This window comes from Pinus tabuliformis, chromosome 3_2 (genome assembly GCF_031772625.1).
Source record: "Pinus tabuliformis cultivar Carrire ecotype Pingquan chromosome 3_2, CPIR1, whole genome shotgun sequence".
In the NCBI taxonomy this organism is placed as follows: domain Eukaryota; kingdom Viridiplantae; phylum Streptophyta; class Pinopsida; order Pinales; family Pinaceae; genus Pinus; species Pinus tabuliformis.
Genome location: NC_142302.1, coordinates 132,323,233 through 132,329,232, shown reverse-complemented (window position 1 = coordinate 132,329,232; position 6,000 = coordinate 132,323,233). Strand labels below are relative to the sequence as shown.

At 34.7% G+C, this 6,000-nt stretch overlaps 1 pseudogene; it reads right to left on the bottom strand.

Moving 5' to 3' along the window:
- Positions 1-2,515: 2,515 nt before the first annotated feature.
- Positions 2,516-6,000, bottom strand: part of LOC149180181 (ABC transporter C family member 9 pseudogene) — a 66,947-nt pseudogene continuing 63,462 nt past the window's right edge.

Sequence of the window (6,000 nt, the reverse complement as noted above, 5' to 3'; positions counted from 1 at the left end):
TTCCTTAGACTATGTACTAAAATTACTAAGTTTTTTGTAGGTTAGGTAGAGAAGGGAGGAAATGCTGGATGGTTGACTGTAAAATAGAAGAGGTGATACCTGCCAGTTAGTGGTTTGGTTTCACCATCCCACTAAAAACCTGTTCCTTTATGTGTTGCCCTTCACCCTCACCCTCTTGCTTCTAACAAGTCAGGCATAAGAATTGTGGGTTATGTTCCTCGACTCTTGGTAGCTAATATTTTTTATTAGGCAGTTTGAACCCTTTGGGCTGTTAGCTGTTAAAAATATGAATGTCACTGGTTTTCGACTCTAGACAACACAATTCACAGGCTGGAGAGAGGTATAAATTTATGGATGAAAACTGAAAATTGAACTATCAATTAGATTTACAGCAGTAACTCGGATGATTGTTACAGATTCAAACAACTTATATGGAATGAAAACAGAAATTGAACTACGAATTAGATTTGTACTAGATTATGAAAGTTCTACCCGAACAATTGTTACTTGATTCTTCGAACAACTTATATGGACGAAAACCAAATCCTACCTTCGTTGGCCTTAGGTATCGCCACTCCCTCTCTCACCTGTCTAACCTTCGCTAGAAGGCAAATTTTTTGATAGGTTCAAGGTTCGTTCCTACGTTTTGCTTGGGTTAGTGAGGCTCAGGTCCATCTCCATCCCTTCCAACGTACGCTCGATAAAATAACTCTTGACATTAGAAGACTCTAGCTACAATGGAATGTTAATTGCAGGAGAACAAGTAACTGCGTTTTCTATAGTGAAGACCTGTCTCCCCATCTAGTAAATTCCTCGGGAAAATACAATATATTCCCACCCAAACAATTTTGGAGGTTTTTGTTAGTGTGTTGTATTACTTACTCTTATTGATGTGCTCATGATCTCAGTTTACTTACTCTTATCAATTTTTTGAAAGGTGGCTTTCAATGGTTTCTGCCATTACTTTTAATAGTTTTACTAATTCATTTGAAAGGAGACCTTCTAGACTAGAGAACGTGGCTTGCATCCAAGTCCACATGTCCTCCAAATATTTAATTTTCAATTATTCATGTCGTCCAAATATTTAATTTTCAATTATTTTTTGCTTTGCGATAGATTTATTGTTTTATTCAAAATATATGTATATATATATATATAAAATAAAAACAAGAAAATAAAAATAGGTGTTGTATGCATGGAAGGCACATGTGCATGCCACAACTTAATCAGAAAAACATTGAAGTCTGCGTTAAAGATGCCCACTCTGTTCATGAGGTTTCTCCATGATGGCTCAGAATGATTTCTTCTTTATTGTCATTTGGCTACGGGTGGAATCGATGCATGGCTGGCTGGATGCCCCAAGTTTTAGATATTTTTTTACAGAGAATCGCTTCAATTTCATATATAAAGTTTGCAAAAGATATCTGGCGCATTTTCAGTTGTGATTACATTACACTTAAGGTATAGCCTCTTTTTCTTTGATGTTTGATGACAAATCTTTTCTGACATATGCTTGCATGCGTAACAACATTTGTTGTGGTGTTATTAATTTATATAGTTTTTAATTATATGAATCCTAACATATGGGCTGCATGCAGCCAAATAGTTGTTGCTATCATTTTCTTTGGTAAAATTGCTCTAGCAATTACATAATAGCACTGAAGGAAACCATTGGACTGAGGCATACCTCATTCTACCGCTAGGCCATATTCCTACAACATCTAGACACATAAGAACCCCCTTTCTAATAAATTGGTATTTGCACCTAGTGATCATATTACCTTTCGGGCCAACTATTCCATTTCATGTGGTCTTACAGTGTTTTCATGTGATTTATATTTTTGTCGATGCCATTTTTTGCAATATTAGGGATAATTTGCAATTTGAGTTGAGTTTTTTTTGTTGAGTTAGAAATCGTTTTAATGAAATAATTAATTCTACAGGTTTTGTCCAAAGTTATTTTCTCAAACTCGTTTTGATTTCTTTCTGATTATGCTTATTCATATCTGGGTTTTCATTATATAATCGCATCTCTGTTTTATATTTTGATCTATAGTGCATGTGAATGTTGTTCTTTTTTTTATTATTTTAGCCGAAGAATTGAAATTATGGCCATTATGGTTTTTCTTTTCTGTGAACCATGCAACTTCATGAAAATATAAAGCTGAAATGGAACTTCCAATGATCAGCAAAGGTGCAAAATCACCAAGGTTAGGAGGAACAATGTCATCGAGTGGATTATTATCGTCCCTATTGGGCAGGGAAGGGTATTTGTAACTTGGTGGCAGAAGCATAGATGGAAGACACTCAAGCCAGGGTTCTTCTTAGCCTTTTCATATCTTGGCAAGACCCTTGATGTAACCACAATAAGGATCCTTGGAAAGTGCAGGCCTCCCAAGTCGGTGCCGCGATTGAAGAATTATACGCACAAGTCATAGAGTTTCAATTGAAGCTAGCACCTAAAACCAACCCAAAGGAAAAATAGATGCATCAATAGGAAACACAATTTGGTGACTTAGTTAGTTCCAGCTAGAACAGGGATGAGAAACAATGGGTCGGTTTTCAGCATAATATCCAAATTAGCGTTAAGCATATTTTTACTTGCAGGGAGGGGCCTAATCACAGCGAACACTCTGCTACACAAAAAGATACATAGAGGAACATAAGCCTTACTGCCACTGACATTGACAGTTCCAGATTTTTTTGGAATCTCTCCCAATATGCAAGACAAAAGGCTTGACTTACCTGATCCAACAGTGCCACAAACTGCCACCCTCATCCCTCTCCTGACCTGCAAATGTATATTTTTGAGAGTTGGTTGTTCCAAAGAAGGATCCCAGTTGAAATGTCCATTTTTTATATCAATTGCTAACTCAGTTAAATGTGTACAGATGCTTTCTTTCTCTTGAAGAAGTGACTTTCGAAGCCAACCATACTCGGTTTTTCTGAAATCCTCCAATTTTTCCAAATATCTCATCTCCCAAGCCTGCAGTTCGAGTATTTTCATGCTTTTTAATATTTCTGACGTAGATTTCATCCATTCATCTTTTGATTCCATGATCTTTGTCTGAAAGTAATTTTGTCTTCTTGTAAGTGGTAGGTTTCCCACCATCACAAGCAATGTAGCCGCAAATCCTAAAAGTGATGCCATGCCTAAGTTTTTATAAAGAATATACATTGCAAGCAGAATCTGTATAGGAAGCATCCAGATTGTGTTTAAATACCATGCAAAGTCTCCAATACGCTGGACATCTACACTCATATAGTTGATTATTTCCCCACTACTGTGACCCTGACGAGCCTGACTTGACAGATGAATGCCTTTCTTATATATATGTGCTGTAAGGGCTGCTCGCAGGCGCATTCCAAGCTGCCTTGCCCCAAAAATCCATTGCCTTTGTGATATAGTCTCAACAAGCTTTGCACCAAAAAAAGCACAGGCTAGCATATAGCCTTTATGTGTAGAACGCTGCTTTCTAGTAAAAAAATTTACAAAATTATCAATCAAGTACGGACCAACATAAGATGTAGTTGCATTTATAACTGCAAAAATTGCATTCAGAGTTCCAAATAAACAAGACAACTTTTGACATTGATGGTTTTTTTGAAGGATGCTTTTGTTTCAGAAAATCTACTTTTTCATCAAATGAATGATAAACGTCATCAGCAGAGTCCTTCTTTGCAACATTTGGTATGTCATATGGGATCGAGCCAAGAAAATGTGACAAGACCAAATATACTCGCTTTGGCATATGGTGATTTGGCTTTGTATCTGCATGCTTCACTGCAGTGGAACCCAAAAGTGGTTCTTCAAGCTCCGATGTGGAGCTGTATATGCCTGTGTCTCCTTGAATAGCAACACAGAACAAAATGAGGCATAAGAATAAAGTGAAAAAATCTATATATGCATCCGTGGATATTTCCCTGTATGCAACTACAGAGTTGATATCAGTTAGAGAGGAGAGAATTGATTGCACAAAAGAGAATATCCACCAGATTCGCAAAATGATTGGGAGTCTCCTACGTATTGTCTTTCTGATATTGAATGTGATTATAGACACAAATGACCATGTGAATGTCAGAGTAATATCTTCTGCAACTACAGAAGCATGCCAAGCACATTTTCTTTGTATGCCATGAAATATATCCCATAGCATTTTGTATATAATTAGTATGATAAATGGGTAAAGCTGTTAACAGAGTCATCAAAGGAGTAAGCGACTATTTTCTTTGGATATATCAAAATTTCTTGAGATCCCTTATTTGTCTTTCTGAATCTTCTGAATCAATACAATGGAATCGAATCTTCTGAATCAATACAATGGAATCGAAAGTTGGAGTTCAATGCCACAAGTTGAAGTGTAATACCACAATGAGACGTTTGGTGGACAAATTACATGTATCAAATTGAATGGGGCTAATTATTGAGCGAAATTTGTAAAGGTTTTCTTAAAAACCCATGGTAAAGTGTCGTATCATTCCAAAGATAAGTCCAAAGAATGTTCGTCTAATTATGAGGAATGGATCCATGATGATGCCCAAATTACGACATGCTTATGGAATAGTATGGAGCCCTGGGTTAGCTCCTGAGTCGCTTAAAGAGGTCGAGGAAGAGGTCGAGGAATTGTCTGGACGGTCAAGATGGCTGAAATAGATTCAGCACTATCAAAAACATCTAGGAAATTTTAACAACTATAACTTGGATTTACAAAAATCTTTGCCCAATTTTCTCTAAATATTAAAGAAATTTCTATAACTTTCTGGACAACTCCTCCCCTCGTTAAGCTACGGCTCTCGTATGATGTTTGTCAACATTTTATTGACACTTTATTAACACTGGCCAGGACTTGCTTCTTCGCTGCTTCTTCGCAGCTCCGCTTGTTAAATCTCGAACTCAAAATATTCGTTTTTATATGTCTATTTCTCTCTCTCATATCTATATATGGTGCATGTGTGCGTTTTGGAGACCGTACTTCATATCTTTTTTCAAACCTCAATGAGTTTAACTATTAGTTTAGTTTCTTTACCATTTGTGTGTGCGCTTTCGAGAATGTAATCTATTTAAATATGACTTTTCGATGAGTACAAGATATTTACAAAAGTTGTTAAGATATTTACAAAAGTTGTTAATGGGAGTGATGTTCCTGCGTCACAACCTTGATTTACTTGAAGAATTCCTACTTAATTAACCAATTGTATTGAGTATCTATTATCCCTCTATGGAAAATTTTAGGGGCTAATGTTCGCCCAGTGGGCTAATTTTCCATGATTTTTCCACAAAAAAGATTCGCCAATTTCCAATTTTATAAAAGACGATTAGCCCAAATTTTAGAATATAAAATTATTTTACCTTAAAAATCGCCAACATTATAGAGAGACTATATATAAAATAATTGTAAATTTGATTAATTTTACAAATATATCAATAAACATTTATAATTTGCATATTAGGCATTAGTGCGATTCGCCAATGTTTTAAACTTCAAGAAAATTTTCCATCCTTAAAATTTTCCACAATCAATTAACAAATTCAGTTTTGGTTTTTCCAGTAATATACTATTTCATTTTATTGGAATTGGCTAGAAAATATAGAAAATATATTTTTAGTGCAAAGTAATAATAAGTTAAATTTTTGTATTTTTTATATGGCTATTAGATTGAAATAATAAATAGTTATTTATAAAAAAATTTGTTTTTTATATATAAATTAAATTATTTTGTTATTTATTGTTTCATTTAAAATTTGGTGAAAAGTAATTATGATCACTTAAACTGATTACGAAATAATCAAAGCGCATTTAAATAACGATTTTGAATGGATAAACTTTCAACTTTTGACATTATTATTATTTTAAAATTGTATGATTTAAGTAACAGATCCCACGGAGAAAATGACAGAGAGACTGATCTTGTGTCAATATTGATATCAAATATTAATATCATCAATTTAAATCAATTTACCCTATTCACTCTTACTCAACTCAATGGTACAATGGACTA